Source organism: Atta colombica, unplaced genomic scaffold (assembly GCF_001594045.1).
Source record: "Atta colombica isolate Treedump-2 unplaced genomic scaffold, Acol1.0 scaffold58, whole genome shotgun sequence".
NCBI classification, from domain to species: domain Eukaryota; kingdom Metazoa; phylum Arthropoda; class Insecta; order Hymenoptera; family Formicidae; genus Atta; species Atta colombica.
The window spans coordinates 2,186,052-2,203,188 of NW_017259548.1; the positions used below are offsets into that span (position 1 = coordinate 2,186,052).

The 17,137-nt window shown below is 36.6% G+C and overlaps 1 protein-coding gene across 1 annotated transcript in view; it reads right to left on the bottom strand.

Annotated features, from left to right (window-relative positions):
• Positions 1 to 9,139, bottom strand: part of LOC108692053 (hemicentin-1-like) — a 98,645-nt gene extending 89,506 nt beyond the window's left edge. The window contains exon 1 of the mRNA XM_018200157.1: positions 9,088 to 9,139. The gene's annotated coding sequence lies outside the window, so the exon portion shown is untranslated. The remainder of the gene's footprint in view (positions 1 to 9,087) is intronic.
• Positions 9,140 to 17,137: the final 7,998 nt, after the last annotated feature.

Below are 17,137 nucleotides of genomic sequence, written 5' to 3' on the forward strand. Positions count from 1 at the left end.
TAAATATTAATTATTAATTATAAATAATTATAAATAATTATTATATATGCGTCGAGTATAAGAGAAACGCTTCAAACATGTTATTTGTTAGTTATCAGATGAGGAATTTAATCATTTAATTGCGACAGCGATACAGAATGTATTTATGATAGATAAAGATATTGTGTAGTTAAACGTGCCTGCATTAAATATGCAAAACGAGAAAGCAGTTTCTGAGCAAAGCTAACTATTATGTCGACAGAAAGCAATCATTATATATACTTAAGCTTCGACTATATATCATGATAGAAAACGAATGTTAAGTAAATGATAGATATGGACGCACACAGCATATAAAAGTAGTTAAACGAAACTTGAGAAGGCAATAATTAAATAAATAACACGTAATTTAGTCTAAACATCTTGGAAATTCAAGATATTAGAAAATATCGAACCAATTATATAAATTGTCGATTTATACAGAGAGATTTGCACAATTTTTTATATAGATAATAACAAAGTAGACAACAATAAAGAAATGAAAAGATACAATATTCGAAAATGTCTGACACGAAATGATTCCAGGATTTTAATAGCTACAATTGGAATATGAATAAATATAACGAATCTCATTTATTCGTTAGATCTCCAATAATAGAGTATATGCGACTAGAATAAGACCTTCATCATTAAATCATTCTGAGTGAATTAGATATCAGCGATGTTAACATGTACTTATATTTATAAAAAATATATTATAATTTCAACTTTTATTATATATTATAATAAGACATTACAATCTACCCTTTATATTATTCATTATAATTATTCATAATCGTTTCTTTCTTGAAGATTAATTCTAAAATATTAAAGTATTAATTTATAAATATTATTAAAATATTAAAATATTATATTTCTAAAATATTAAAGAAGTATTATCATGCTTTATATATAATAAATTTGAAGCGACATAAGTGTATGCGGGGACGCGCGCGTAAAACGTCGTGAGACTTAATTTCACGTCGTATCGCTCCGATACGTCGAGGGAATTCGGTTTATACGGCGTCGGACGTTGCAACGGAGAGGCAGTCCCAGGTTGCGCCGCGGGCTGCCGTCGCCGTTGAGGCAACCGAACTTCCCCTGTCTCGCTGAAAGCGTGTAACTGTTACCCGAACCCAGGGGATTACTGGTAATCTGCGGTAAGCTAAGATACGTGCAGCGCAGGTACCGACAACCTGTTTCGGATATTGTTACGACGAGTAGCCAGTTCCTTCCAGTCGTTTCGGATGGGAAGATTCCCTGCGAAATTACCTTCCTATTCCTCACGCGTCAGCTAGCTAGTTCTCGTGGACTTGTTAGCGCTGAAACGTACCGACGAGGGATGATCGCTGTAGCTAGGCACGAATTAACCGGTTAGAAAATTACGTGGAATCATTGCCGCGGAAAGATAGAAACGGACGAGTTACGACTACAGGAGTATCGCTCCTAGTTCGTCCTGGTTATGTTCGTCGGGCACGAACCAACAAGACGAGATTTTTCACCTGCCATTTCCAGTCTCGGTGGATTGCTCTCGGCGTCCGTAATATCGTCGCCAAATGGAAAAAATTCATTCGCCCGATCTGCATAATTCCGGAATTAGACATTAAGATCTAGAAGAGCTTGATTAGAATAATCTGCATGAGAACGTCATTCGACTGTTGCATCTTGATTTTCTACAAATTTAATCTCAGCCGATTTAAAACTCTTACGGGAGATAGTGTGTATTGTAAAAATAGTCGGCAGCAGTCAGCAAAAGTACAATTCCTTAAGCAGTTTCGTTAATATGCACATTAAAGAAAAAACGAAGATGAGGAGCGAAGAGGAAATCTCTGACATATTTAAAATAAAATTGTCAAACCCGGACTTGACTCAACTAAAAATATCACGGGCTGTATGTCATTGCTCTTTCGAGGCTCGTAGGAAACTTAAACAGAGTCTTTAAAAGTACTTTATATCCAAACATGGTATATACTACGGTATATATTAAGAAAACTGTTGCTTGCAATGAAAGTGTCTCATTTACGATGTAAATGGAAAGGAATGACGTCATAAGCTTGTCTTATAACTACATGTAACGAATAAATAAGACGAAAGTAAAAGATAGGAATGTAAATCCGTTCGTACGTTAGTAGAGAAGTTAACGAAGCTGCGTTATCATTCCCCATAAAGCATTTTTTTTTTAATTAAAACTTCATCGCGGTAATTACTTTAGTGGTTCGATGGTATCACGATTATTTTATAAGTCAAAGTGTGACGAAATCTCGATATGCGTTTTTCACAGTCGCGTGCAAGCGCGATTTTTACATCTCTTTCTTACGAAAGCACGGACAAAAATTTCTATAACTTCGAATAATACGTGCAACGAGAAAAAATAAACTGCACGCGTGGTACATAGATATTAGTCGTATTTACGAAAAAGATGTCATAACATCGCAGGCTATGAATGACAGATAAATGAAAAAAGAAGGAAATATTGGTGATCGAGTGCCGCGAGGTACGAAAATTTTACGATAACTTTCTTTTACATTGAAACTTGGTAATAGACAAATGCATCGAACTGCATCGCGAGAATCGTTTACGCATGAATTAACTTGATATACTGCCTAGTGACATGTCGAGCGAGGTTATAAAACGAATTTAGCTTCCACCGCGTTGCGAAATGTTATGCCAAAAATGTGTTAGAACACTTTCTTATTTAGTAACGCGTTTTACGCCCGTTTTTTCATTTAATTAACTTGTTAGACTTAACCCAGCGAGAAATGAATCAATATCGAATTGGCAATTATTTCTCATTCTGATAGTAAAAATTATATTTTTCCATCTATAGTTAATCATTAAAATAATAATTTTGTAGCGAATAATTTTTAAAATTATTTCTCTCTACAAAATCATTAGTTTAGTGATGGATCACAGCTAGAAAAATACAATTTGTACATTATCATCAAATTAAGTAGAGTTAAAAAAAAAGTTCAAATCACAAGTTAATCAGATAATGAAAAACTGAGCCTTAAAATATCCGAGGTGTAATAAATTTCACGCGATATCTGTGTGATGCGTGAAAAATTTGTCACGCGTTTTGCCACAGGTTTTTAAGTTTTATCGTAGCGGCGTCGAAACATATCGAAATTCCGCGTCACCAGTCACGAGTTAAGCTCATAGTATTGACATATTGAAGTGGATCCACTCGTTACTCGCGCTGCAGTTTTGCCAAACGAGACCCGCGGGAGCGATATTCTGAATTTTCGCTATCACGTATGAGAGGCCCGTGAGAAATACATAGTTCGGAATGCGCGTTCGCACGCAGCGCCATTGTTGTCGGGCTTGCAGTGGATTACAGTAATATGAAATATGTCGCTTCTTGACAGAATTGCGCGAATTACGACATATGAAATGCTCGCGGCGATGTGGGTTCGTTCTCGCCGCGCGGCGCGAAACAAATTTTATATCACGCGCCGCGTCTTGTTGCGTCGCAGAGCATTTTTGACACTACTCTGCAACATGCAATTATCACGATGAATTCATATCATTTATATAATAATTGTGTAGGGACGTTCATACAGACAGACCGTCGTTCAGCAGTGTATTTCTCTTTCTTGCATTTCACTAGCATTATTTTTTTTTTACATATAGTTAACAGAAAGTAAAAAAATGTCTTAATGACCGATAATGTATCTCAGAGTAAGTACATTTTAAATAAGAAGGTCTTAAAAAAGAAGTATGCCGTGCTAAACTTTAATCGCGAACTGCATCCAACGAATGCAGTAAAAAGATCGCGTGCAAATAATCACTCGTGCGTTTCAGTTAAAGATGGTACCACAATAATTTCTCGCATTTATCTACATTCTTTTGTAATTACCCTCTTCAAGCAATCTTAATATTTTTCATATATCCACTCGAGAATATAATATAATATACTCGAGAATATAATATACTATATATCTAAATCGGTTCCATGAAAAAAGGATGTTTGATAGACAAAATCTTGATATCTTGTTTGTTTGTCACTCATTTTTAAACAAATTTTTTGTTGACATAAAAAGTTATCCACCTAAATAATAACATAATAATTATCAGTTTGATCCCTTTAAGTATTTGTGCGCACGAAATATTATTTAGCAGAAATCATCTAAGAATAACAGGTGCCAATTCCAATTAATCTTTCCAGAATTAGAGAGAATAACTCGAGATTAATGTTGAGTATTCGCGTGTCGGTGTGAAACATACATGTCGCTTGATCATCTCCGGCTTGTTCTAGATCCGCGATAATGCTGCTTTTACCATATCCCCACTATTATTTCGATAAGGTAATTACACGAGGATACGACGTTGATGAGATCTATTATTTTTTTACGACAATGGAAATATAATAATATCGGCTGTATCGTTACGTTAAAAATTATTTTTACGATTCCTGTACATATACCGATCGCCATGTAGAATAACATTCGCGAAAATGCAGAATGGCTGTCGCATTCGCTTTTACAAATTTCTGTTATTTCTGAATTCTGGAGTGAGCTGAGCCGTGTTTCCATTAAGTCATACTCTGACATAGAAGGTGTATATGGCGGATGAAATCGCGTGCAAATTATCGTCTTGGCAGCAATGTGCAAAGGACCCTTCTCACCCCTTCCGCAATGCCACCTTCTACCCTATGAAGAATGACAAATGACCGCCCATTAGGTCGATTTCGTGGTCATTCCGTCGTTGCCCTCGCTTCGATTTTGCCGACAAAAATTAATTACAACGATTCCGTAGTTGTAATTTTGAAAGCTGTTGGGAAGTGCTGTTAGAGATATTATTGTTATAAAGACGGATTTCAAAGTCTACAACGAATGTATCGAAAATAAACTTTCTAGAAAATAAATGATATAATCCATGAAATTATAATTAAAAGGAATTCTCTATAAGAATTAAAAAAAATAAGGTATTTTTAGAAATATAAAAAAACCCATTCACATTTGAACATTTTATACACACACATATAAAAGATACATTGTTTCATAAAAATCTTTAAATTTTTTTCACTCCTCTTTCTCCCTCCTATTATGTTTCAACCACTGATGGTCTGCGGCGATTTGTGGGAGCTCTCATTTCCGTTCTATGAGTTTGAAATAAAAAAAATCAAAATTCGTTTTACTTGTTAAATGTTATTTTTTTTGTATTGAACTACTAAAACGTGGAAAATACAAAATAGCAGCCTGTCAAAGTAAAAGAATCGATGTTTATCAAGTTTAACTTTTACTATGACAGGCTACCATTTTGTCGTTTTTTTCATACATTGAGGCATTTTAGTGGTTCAATATCAACAACAGCATTCAACGAATAAAACGAACTTTGATTTTTTTTTAATACGTATTTCAGGTTCATTGGACGGAAATGAAAGCTGCCATAATCACCATCATTGAATTATAATAAAGAAAGAAATATGCACGCAAAAATTCAGAAATATTTATACTTATTCAGGAAACATATTTAGATATATCTTTTATGTCTTAAAACGTGAATAAATAATTTTCCTAGATATTTTATGTAAAAAAATTTTTTTAAATACTTCATTCTTATACAACTTTTATTGTTAGACGAGAATTCCCGCATCTTTAAAATAGAAATAAAAAGATGTTTATATCTCACGCGATATTTTTGAAATGAAAGATACAAAAATTGGTATAATATTTTAAATATAACCAAAAATTTTTCGAAAAGTTATTAAAGGTTGATCCTAAGCTGTCTCTACTGGGATTTAGATTTTTTAAAACTTTGTATATGTAAAAAAATAGGTTGTTTTTAAAACGAACTAGATTCTGTGTAACATATTTTTTATATATATTGTAACCTGGTGAAAACTGTTATGCAGTTTCTATTAAAACGTTAGCCTGCCATGGTAAGCTCTGGTTTATATTTTACGATGCAGTATGTTTGTAAAAACATAGCATAAAAAGATCCTCTTTATACTACAAAGTATATTTCTCAATGATGTGCACATTAAAGATGGTCTTTCTGGTTTTTGCGGTTTATTTACCGAAAGTACACGCTGCTTACAGTACTAGACGTAAAAACCACAGAACGCTATAAAAATAAACATATCACTCATCACCGGCATTTACTCACCGCTTTTTTTAACGTATTGGACTACATAATTAGTCTCATTAGGGAGAAATCGAATGTCATTATTTCACGATGCCGGAACATGGCAAAATAGATGCAGGCCTTAGCGCAGCTATGCGAATAAACATGAAAGCGTCGTTAATTAACACGACGTGTTAGTTACGCGTGTACTGCGTACACGTCGCGTCGGTTGTCTTTTCGCCGCTAGCAACACCTGTTGAAGTAGAGGTTAGACGAACCTTATGAAAATATAAGCTATGTTTCGCCACGTTATGAAGTAATTGTATAACGAAGTCGAGTAATTTCAATCGTAATTAAGTGCCTTTGAATCAGCAATAGTTGCAAGAACTTGCTTATATTACACGTGTATAAAATTTATTGTCGATAACGATACGTATATATGTACTTTATTTTCTTTGAAAGTATTCTGAAATTTCTTCTAAGGCAACGACGGATTATGAAATTTGCCTGACGAAAGTTTTGAGGCATCAACTTGCTGCGATCGATTCTGTAACGTGTCTCTCACACTATACATAAATTGCATGCGTGATTGCATTTCTCTATAAAATAACCGAAGATTACTTGTTACATTTTTGTTCCTTTCAAAATCTAAGAGCAAATTTTCTGTTCCTTTCTTTAACAACTATATTTAACTTATTGAGAAACGACATTTACTCGTTTTCCACAATAATATTCATATAATGATAATTGGAATGATAAATGTCATTGATTGTTAATCATAAATATGTACATACATTAACTATAAATACCACAACTATAAATCTATTATTGGATTAGCAATCTCTATATTTATAGGGAATATGCAGTGATTGTCAATTATAACTAACATTTGTCCCTCTGATCCAACATGCCATCAGTGATAATTTGAATATTTCCAAATATTCCTACTATTACACTATTCTCTCAGTAAATATAGACATTGAAGATAGTCACTAAATCACCAGAATTAGAATTTGCGAAAATGTCAAAGAGTATTCTCTTTGTTACAAAATATCAGTGTCATTAATGAAAATCAATAATTGTGTATACTCCAGATTATAGATAGACTATCGGAATTAAATACGTAAAAAGGAAAATGGTTTATTGGTATTTATGTAATATTTATAAAAAAAAAACAAAGATGAAAATAAATGGCATGGTAGATTGAAAATTTTCTCAAAGGAACTTCGCAAAAGTGCAGAATTGGCGTCACATTATTTTCGCTCTTGCAACCGAACGAGCTCAAACTCCGCTATTGAAACTCCAATTTTTTCTCTTCACGTCCCCACTGTAGAACATCCTTTTTTATCGCGCAGCTATAAATTTAAGAGGGGCTTAGCGCCGTGGTTTAATTAAACTAGTTTAGCCGTCATTCTCTTACCTAAGCCTTCTCCTCTACGTGCTGTGCCTGAATCGATCGGATACTTTCGTCCTACAATTTTCTTTACCGTTAATCCAGCAGGTTGTTAAATTAATTTTAGGTAGTGTATATTACCTACAAAGCGCCGAGTATAATAAGATGCGCGCATAGCGAAATGAACACGATGGCAAAAGTTTTCTAATAATCGATCCGCAAAAGTTTCTCATTTACTCTTCCGGCTACTCTAAATACACCAAGTAGTCAATAATGGTGGAAAAATATGTAATCATATTTTTAGTTTGGTTACGTCAGACATTAGGTATTAATATAATATTGCTCATCATCCAAGGATAACGTTATAAGGCAACTTCGACATTAGTTTTCTGCTTCGTATAAGATCTTTGACATTTACGAGCTCATCTGTGTTTATAGTTTTAGTAATTTATGAAGACCTAAATATTGTTGTCTATTAATGATATAATTTTGATATAATTGACGTATCGTCAGAAATTTTCTCATATTAGAAAAAGAAAGAGAAAAAAAAGAGCTTATTCATAAATCGCATATAATTAATTAGATTCTGAAAATTACTCTAATTTAAGTAATATTGAAGATGATTAATTTGAATAATAGTTTAAAATTGCTCTCTAAAATCTATTTCTCCTTGTTCTACGTTACTTTGAAATCGCGTACGCATATGTCATTTGATGAACACAATTATGACTATGTAATAGTGCCAGAGATTTTAATCACAGAACAGATTCATATCGCTAATGATATGTATCAACCGCGATTGCGTATCAGTCGGATTAAAATTCTTACAATTATGATTTACATTGAAGATCCGACTGCGATAAAATAATCTACCGAGTGTTATTTTAATTTTTCGATACTCGTATGTAACTGTCGGCGTGTCGCGGCACGTTCCACACTTTCGTAGTGCCCCAAGGACAGTTTCGATGGGTGCGAATTGCCCGTTTAATTATGGGACATCGGAGAACCTTACTAATGATATTCAGAATCTTTCCATTTATATCCCCTTTTATCGATTACATCATGAGTTTCGTGGGATCAATGTTCTCGAGGGCGAAGCCGGAACGCGGTCGAGCAAAACTTCCTCGGATGAAGTCAGTGATACTAATCCGCTATTTCAAGTTCATAACAACCTCATGACGAGGAACCGTGAAGATTTAATTTAATTTGTCGCGTCACGGTCTTCGATCCGCAAAATACTACGCGGCGCGGCCTTTTAAATGAAGCCTTATAAAATACCTTGACACTTTCATTGTAGTGAAATTCCTAGGCGTGATAGAAAACAGAAATACTATAATATTTTACGACGAAAGAATTTTCTGTTCTCTAGAGAAATTTTAACTTTTTTATGTGATGATTTTATGTGAATAATACATCGCGATGATACAACGTAAGTAATATAATGCCAACTAGTGTATTTCTAACAAATTCTCCAGTGTTATTGATACACCAGCACTGCTGGCACATTTGTCGGTTGCAAGCACCTCGTGCTTCGACTTGGACGTACCGAAAGGGTTAAGCTCAATTGTAAATCAGCATAACTAGTGACGTAACGGAGCGGCATTACTCACTTGGCTTATCCAGATCGGATAGTTCCACAGGCGGCGAATATGCGGCTACCAAGACCAGCATCGTCGTCGTCGTAGTCACGACACTCCACCACCGCCACCTCCACCACATTTTGTCCCCCTTTCACGCGCACTGCACACACCCTCGACCCCCTAACGGTCAGCGCCCCCCCCCCCCTCTTCAGTCGTTACGTTGTCTCGCGGCCGTTGCGAGCTGGCACTAATTGCAACTCTCGACGTTGCTGCCGTTCTCGTCGTTGATGCCGTTGTCGTTGATGTTGCTTCTGCTGCTGCTGCTGCTGCTGCATTGCGCTGCCATCCACATCGTCCACTGCTCTTTGCCGTCGTTGTTGCTGCCGTAGCCGTCGCCGTGAACCGACATGCCACGTACCCGTCCTCTATCTATCTTGTCGCTCACCTATCCGTCGTCATTTAATGAGACGCTGACTATTTGTCTTTTGAGACTCTCAAGAATGAAATCTCTAACGACGATACATGCTATCACCGTACGGTATTCCCATCTTATTCAACGATCTTCATTCTTCTCTCTCCTATCGTATAAGATTCTTTTCTCTTCAAATGGGACGATTTGAACGCGCTATCGATCTCTCCGGCAGATTTTCCGATGTAGACGTAATTCTTCAAACGCAGATAACACGAGTAGTTGAAACTTTATCCGCTTCGCGCCATTTACGCCGTTTGTTATCCCTTTTTTTTTTATTCTATGACCGATGCGTTCTGTCAGGGAAATTTTTTGCTGCTACAGGATTCCATGGAGCGTGTTGGGCGAACGGATGATCACTGGATTTGTCAGATAAACGGATCCGTAACGGAGCGAAGTCTCTCCTGACAGGCTCTGAGTGGCGATTGTAGTTTTATCGTTGTAGAATACAAGCTCTTTTCGAAGGCGGTTCCCTACGAATTCAGAGCGCCTCTGTCTTTATGTCTCTACATCGCGAATTCGGCTAACGCGTTCAGTCTCGCACAGTAAATCTCCGCGAAATGAAGCAAGATGTCCACTGGGCCTTTTGAAAGCTGAACTTCGCAAAGTCGATGTGTCTCGATACTTCGATAGTTGAAATTTCAGCAGGATATACGTTCAACTGCAATTATGCTGCAAATATCTACGATCCGATAAATTTTCAAAACACCTCAGAAAGTTTATTTCTTCTGATTAATAATACATGTGATATCGTTCGGAAAGAAGATTCAACGTGAAGATAAATTTTAAAACACTCATAAAAATTTGTCATCAAAATCGAATAATTTCTTTTAAACTTTGTGGTGAAATGAAATAGAGCTGTTTGTCCGCTGACTAACGAGATTATGCGAATGTCGGAAATTTCGAAGTAAAATGGTCGGTCGTGGAATAAATATCATCTCTCTTTACCACTGATTGTATTTCTGGCTATATTTCGTTTTTATATTTCGGCACATTACACTCATCGAACAACAGTCACGAATCAACGATGAACGGCATGCGTATGAAAGTTGCTGGCAAAGTTATATCAAACGCATCGGTACTGCGTGTTGATTCAAATACCGCAAATAGACTTCTGTGACGCTCGTTGCTGATTAATCGAACACAGTGCGACATAGGAATTGCAGTATTTTATACTTGGAGCACAGTGCGTGGCCATCGATGGGTGTCGATTTTTTAATCTTTTCGCACTTATCCCTCGATCTCGCGACGACCAAGCGTGCACGGAGCGAGCATGTGCGTTACGCACGCACTCATAAATCGGTATATACACCTGAAAATATGAATTCTCAAAAACAGCATTAAAAAAAAAATTAAATGAAGACTCACGAAATGCACTCGCGTTAATTTCAGCTTAAACACCGGGAAAAACGCGACCTCGCCGCCGCGTTCTTTGCGGATCGTAACTTCCGGATCATCGATCGACACTTACAAAGCAGATCGCGAAGATGATCTGTGAACGACCCGTGAATGATGACACCACGCGTTTCTGCTCCGATTTTGATTCATGGATCACCTACCCATGTCGCGTACCGTCGTGAGGCGTTCGATAATAAATCTCCCTCGCGATGAAGCCACATCGAGTCCTGACCCGCGGCGGCTCGGTACTGAAACCATTGAATATCGCGAGGAACCCTCGCGAGTCGTGTCGGCTTCCTCCGCTCGTGCTCGGCCATCTTCGGACACGCTCGCGCCGTCCGTCCCGTTCTGGACCACAGCTTTGTTCTCCGTCTCTCGCTCGCTTATGTGTTTTGCTCCGAAACTCCCACATTCAGCGCGCATCTCCCGTCTTCGTCGCGGAGACCGCTATGATTTACAGGCGCAGCTAATGAGTCGCCATAATCGCCGCGCGGTCCAGATGGATATGCGTGAACGTAAGATTTTCGGCAGAACATGAGAGACTGCGATACGAAAGTCAGTAGTGGGAGATGGAATGCCAGGGTCGTTACATTCTTACGAAATTAATGAGATTTCGTGACAGAAGAAGAAATTCTTATTTAAAGGAATTGATCTGACTTTCAAAATGTGAATTTCACCAAGAAAACGAACGGAATGTAAAATATGTGATGTTTCCTAATTAACGTGTCCAATCAATTTGATTACATCCTGCTATTTGTATATATTTCCAATACTTGGGACTTTTCCCACGGATTATAGACCTTAAAGATCTATAGAACTTGCGTGTACTTGTTGAAAGAGAATATAATACACATAACGATAAATATGTCCTCCAAGAATGAGAGCATGTACTTACATCATAGAGTGTGTTCATGAAAACTGATAGTTCGTGCGTATCTGGCGCATGCACGAGATAACGGCCCTCGAAGCTTCATGACTCTCTCACGAGAACTCGCTCCAATCACGATAAATTCCGGCTTTCGTGTTTCCATCGCTATCGGCAATCGCCTGCAAATCACTTCCTAATCCTCATCGAGTAGGTATCTACGAAGGTACCTTTCCTAAATCCGTTTTGAATGTTCAAGAATGTTCCTATATATGTGTCCTATATCGTTATTTTCTCATCCACCATACAATGTCATTTAAATATTGACTTTTCTTTTATCTCGGACTTTAATAATATGTAATAAAATATACAATTAAAATTTATATCATATTATATACCGGATTTACTTTTGCAACTAAAAATTATATGCTAATATTTTCTCTCAAAAATTCAAATATTTTTCTTGCATCGATTATTCCGTTGCGTTCGCTTTTCGCAAATATAATTACATGAGAATCACATTAAAATGGACACGGTGAGAAGCTTCTTGCGAATATGTATTATTAATTTATTATTTTATTAATTATTTTATTAATTATTAATTAATGAATCAAAACGACCATATTAAATGATATTTAGGTGTATTGTTATGTTAATACCTATTTTCATATTTTAGTAAACTTTATATATTAATTCATGATTATATATTAGATTTTATTATATATGCGATTCCATACGAGGACACAGAAAATCGATATACGATAATAAACAATATTTAATAACGTTTATACGTCCTAATTACATCAATATCCAAAGCCAATCATAATTGATGTGTATATCGTTGTTTACCTAACTGTTTCGTAACCTTGATGAAGTTATGCATTCTAATTGATGCAACATTGATCTAAAATATTTGTATGAATAAATGTTTCGTGTTATCATTAGTAATAAAATATAAACCAAAACATTACATTTCTACCGCAATGTATTTGAATCATAAAAGCGCAAACTGAAACATTATTTAGAGGACACAGCTAGTCCGATCGATTTCACGAAATGTGGTGGCACGTAGATATAATCGATTCTTAGGTCATTAATCCGAAACCAGCGAATTAATATCCCGCTGAAAACATCTCTTGACATACAAAATAAAATACATTCGCCTTTTAATTAAAGATAGGTTTTCCTCGCAAATAGATTTTTTCTGTAGTTGTATTCCTTAACGTTTTGGAACATCCAGCCAATGCGTTTCGCTTAGTCCACGTCAAAAAAGCATCTTGATGTATAAACGTTGATATTTTTCATATTAACAATACGCATACATGTTACTTATGTACGCGGCCGTAAAACCGTGCGCTTGTACATCGAGTTAAACGTAATCGTTCAAAGAGGCGCAATCGGCGGTCCTCATCTACTACATGCACACAAACTGGACGCAGCGTGCTTCGTTTCATCCCGAATCGCCGATATTTTACATCAGGCACAGAGCCTGCTTTCATGGATGCCCGGCGAATTGGAACTCGACACCGCGTCATGCATCATGGTACATCGTCGGACACCCAGGCTGTTAACCCAAAGCGCAAGCTGGATACGATGTTATAGGCTTTCCTGTGTACTCTTCGACTTGTCGAATAAACCATGAAGCCTGTCAGTCACATTGCCTCCTCGTCTTCCCGGCCACCAACGCTTTCGCGTCTCTCAATGGAATCTGAAAATCGGGTTTTACCCGTCATTCGACAGGTGCCACAAAGGCAATCGATTATACCGCGCGGGTCTGAGAGCGGACTTCAATTCGGATATCTTAATTGCACGCCCTCCCGTTGCTTTGATAACTATTTTAATTCCCGTCTTTATACGCGCTTGGATTTTAATGACGATTGTGGCAACGATCGATATACAATGGCGAGTATTGAAGAAAGTGCCTCTTCGCTTTCTTCAGCGATATTAAGTACAATATTACACATTTTCCAATTATTCGCGCCAAAAGGAAACACATGCCAGCTTGACATTTCTTGATCATTACACTTGAGACTCTCGTTAAGTTGGCTCTATAATAATATGTTAAAAAATATATGTAAAATATTCGTTCAAAGCTACGATAAGCTATATGTACTTCGATGAATGTTGCATGATTTAGCTTTCTCTTCTTATCATACAATTTAACAAATAATCTCAACGTTCGTGTGCTTCCCATGTGCTGTCTATTGTGAGTCGCTCACATCCTTGTGAATAATGGTCCTGTATCTCTTATTACTGCGATTTTCGCAGAGTCACAATAATGCTCTCTTCGCGGTATTGTGAAAAAAAAAGAAAAATCCAGATTCCTAAAATCTCTCTAGTAGAGTAGAGGCGAGCGTTGGGATGCGAAAGCGCAGCGTTTCTGTTCGATCATAAGCGCGTCATTAATCACCAGACTAATGGCTCTCACTATTTCCACTATTGTCGCCATTATCGACAAAATCGATCGGGGAAATGGAAAACCGCCCATTCGTTTGTTTCGCCTGAAAGAAACGAGCGGGTTGGCTAAGTAGAGGGTGAGAAACACTCGATGGTCCCGTACAGTTAACGATGGAGCGAGATGGCCGGGGCGTAACGCGAATGGCGTAGGGAACGGGAAGGGCCGTTCCAGAATTTATGCTGGTGTTTACGCGAAGTGGATGGCCTTCCATAGTGCGAAATGTGATGGGTAAGGATAGTTATTACGATCTATCGAACTACCGTCTTTCGTCGAAGAGACGAAAAATTTTGTCTCATCTTTTTAGATCAGTTTGTTGTATTTCCTGCATGTATCTTGCATTATTACACGATTTTTCTCTTTTTATTCCGAAACAATTATTGGAAAAAAATAGACGAGAGAAATGGCGAATCGGCACGGATTTTCAGAGTTATGATCAAGTTTTTCTTAACTTTCTAGGGACTAGGTATGTCGAAGCGGGAATGTTCCTGAATATCCATTACTTCGTGCAATTTCCAGAACCCCCCAGCCGCAATCAGAGGAGGAAAATGACTGCCCTAATGTAATTTTACGAGATTTCCGTCTTTTGCGTCCGGAAGTTTCCTGATTTAGCGTCGAATGTTCTCGGACGCTGTATCCCTTTGGTTTTTAGTTATGAAGTATTTTAAAATGAATTATCAGTATGAACCGCGCGCTAGCGGAACAGACGTTATTGAACTGGGCCGTGGTAAAAGTTATGAATTACTTCTGGAGAAGTAGCAAAGTCGGGCGAACTTTCGTGTAGTCGAAATCAAGTTTAACATCAACCTACGCCACGTTTCACACTTACGGTTCTCTTCAGAGATATCATTTCAGACTCTACTCGCCATATGTTCATATGAGAATTTCTGTTTTTGCCGAAAAACGTCATACATCAAAATTCATTGCTGCTTTATCACTTATATCGCCGCAACTCTCAGAAACTGCCGTTACAACTTCCAACCAACTATTGCATAATTAAACGTAAAGTTAAAATTGTACGGTTCACCATGCAATGTAATTCACGAAGCGATATCAAAATTAAATTTCACAGCGTCGTTTTTATTGGTTTTCGTACACACAAATTGTTATCGTGCGATTCATCTAAAATATTTTAACGTCCATTCTTTTTTGCATTTGTTTGAGTAACCTGCGGCGAGGGACATGGTAAAAAGGTGTGAAAGACGAGTGATGCCGCGATCACCTCATGAAAAACGTGTTCGGGCAACGATAATGGAAGACAAGGCGTGCTACGAATATCACGTTCTTTCGCACGAAGCGATCTGCATCTTCGTTACACCTGCGCCGTCCCATGAGAATCCGTGGACAAACCACGCATTATGCAGATAACGCGTTGTTCGATGAACGAAAATCATGCGGTCTCACCTTCGGCTCTTTCCCTTCCCTCTCCATTACGGGTCCTGCATTTTTACGAGAAAGAAAGGCGGAACTGTCAAATGCATACTTCATATGCATTGGGCGTATTAGGTAGGCGATGAGTTACCTCTTTTTCTCGGAAATATAAATTCGCGAAAACTATTGTTCGCTTTGATAAATATCGGTCAGCATGAGTATATACTATACCCTATACATCACAGTAAGCTAAACTCCGAGAAAGAGAGAGAGAGAGAGAGAAAACAAGTTTTATTTTTACATTTAACTCTAAACCTCTATCGATATTATTTTTACTTTCAGTTTCAAAATACGTGTTTGGTATTAAACATGTTACAAAACGAAGAAATCATCATACAATAGTGGAAAAACAAGCATAGGTGGATTGATATAATAGAGAATGAAAGAGAAGCGAGAAATAGCAAGAATCGGAAACAAAGTACGAAAAGGGTGAAATAAAGACAACCTTTCACCAAGGATTCCGCGGCTACCAACTTCACTGGTTGCTTCAAGACCCTTCTATTCTCAGGGCTTTCTCCTTAACGAGAAACGACTTGTCCTCGTTACCACACTAGGAAAACAGGAATCAAGAGAAACGTAAACGAGAAAGATGTTTCCTTCTAAATCAAAGGTTTGTAAAGCCCGTGAAAAAATTAGTTACTCATGAGGCGATTTTTCTGAAAAGCAAAGACATTACCATTGACGTTACCATTGACATGCAAATATTTTGTAAAAGTTGCGTTTTGTACACATTTATAAATGTCCATGTATATGATGGAAATTTAAACTGTAGAATTTAGAAATAACTTAAAAATTTTGATTATTCTTGTAGAATATGAATGTATCTTACTTAAGAATGTATCTTACTTAACTTACTGTAATTTTAATTAAAATAAATTTAGAATTCTCAACTATAAAAAAATAATTTATTGGAAAAGAAACATATTTCTTATAAAAACAAATGTTAGATATAAATCGAAAAGGAAATGTCTTTTGTATTTATCTAAAATAAGTAATTGAGATAAATAATATTGCGCTTTTTATAAAAAGGACAAGAAAACAATTGTGAAACAGGAAAAACAAAAGTGTTTCAAGTTGTGATTACCTTCCCGAACAACTATTATTGGTTCTTCGAAGTGTAACAATAACGATCATAATCGATCAATATGTACGCACAGTTATATCTTGCAGGCCAAGTATTACGCCGCCAATAATAAAACAATGGTATAAAATTGAGTGAAAGAAATATTCTCAAATGGTTTTTTTTTTTAGACATTTTCGTCAGAGAAAGAATTATTATTATTAATATTATATTGTTTATATTTGTTAATTCTCATCTAATATTATTTTTGTGTGAAATATATTTTATATGATTTAATATTCAATATAAATATCAAAAAAAGAACTAGAAGAATGAAAAGATTGTTCGACAGTCCCTATTTTTTTACACAAAATTGTCATAAACACATTTTATATATATATA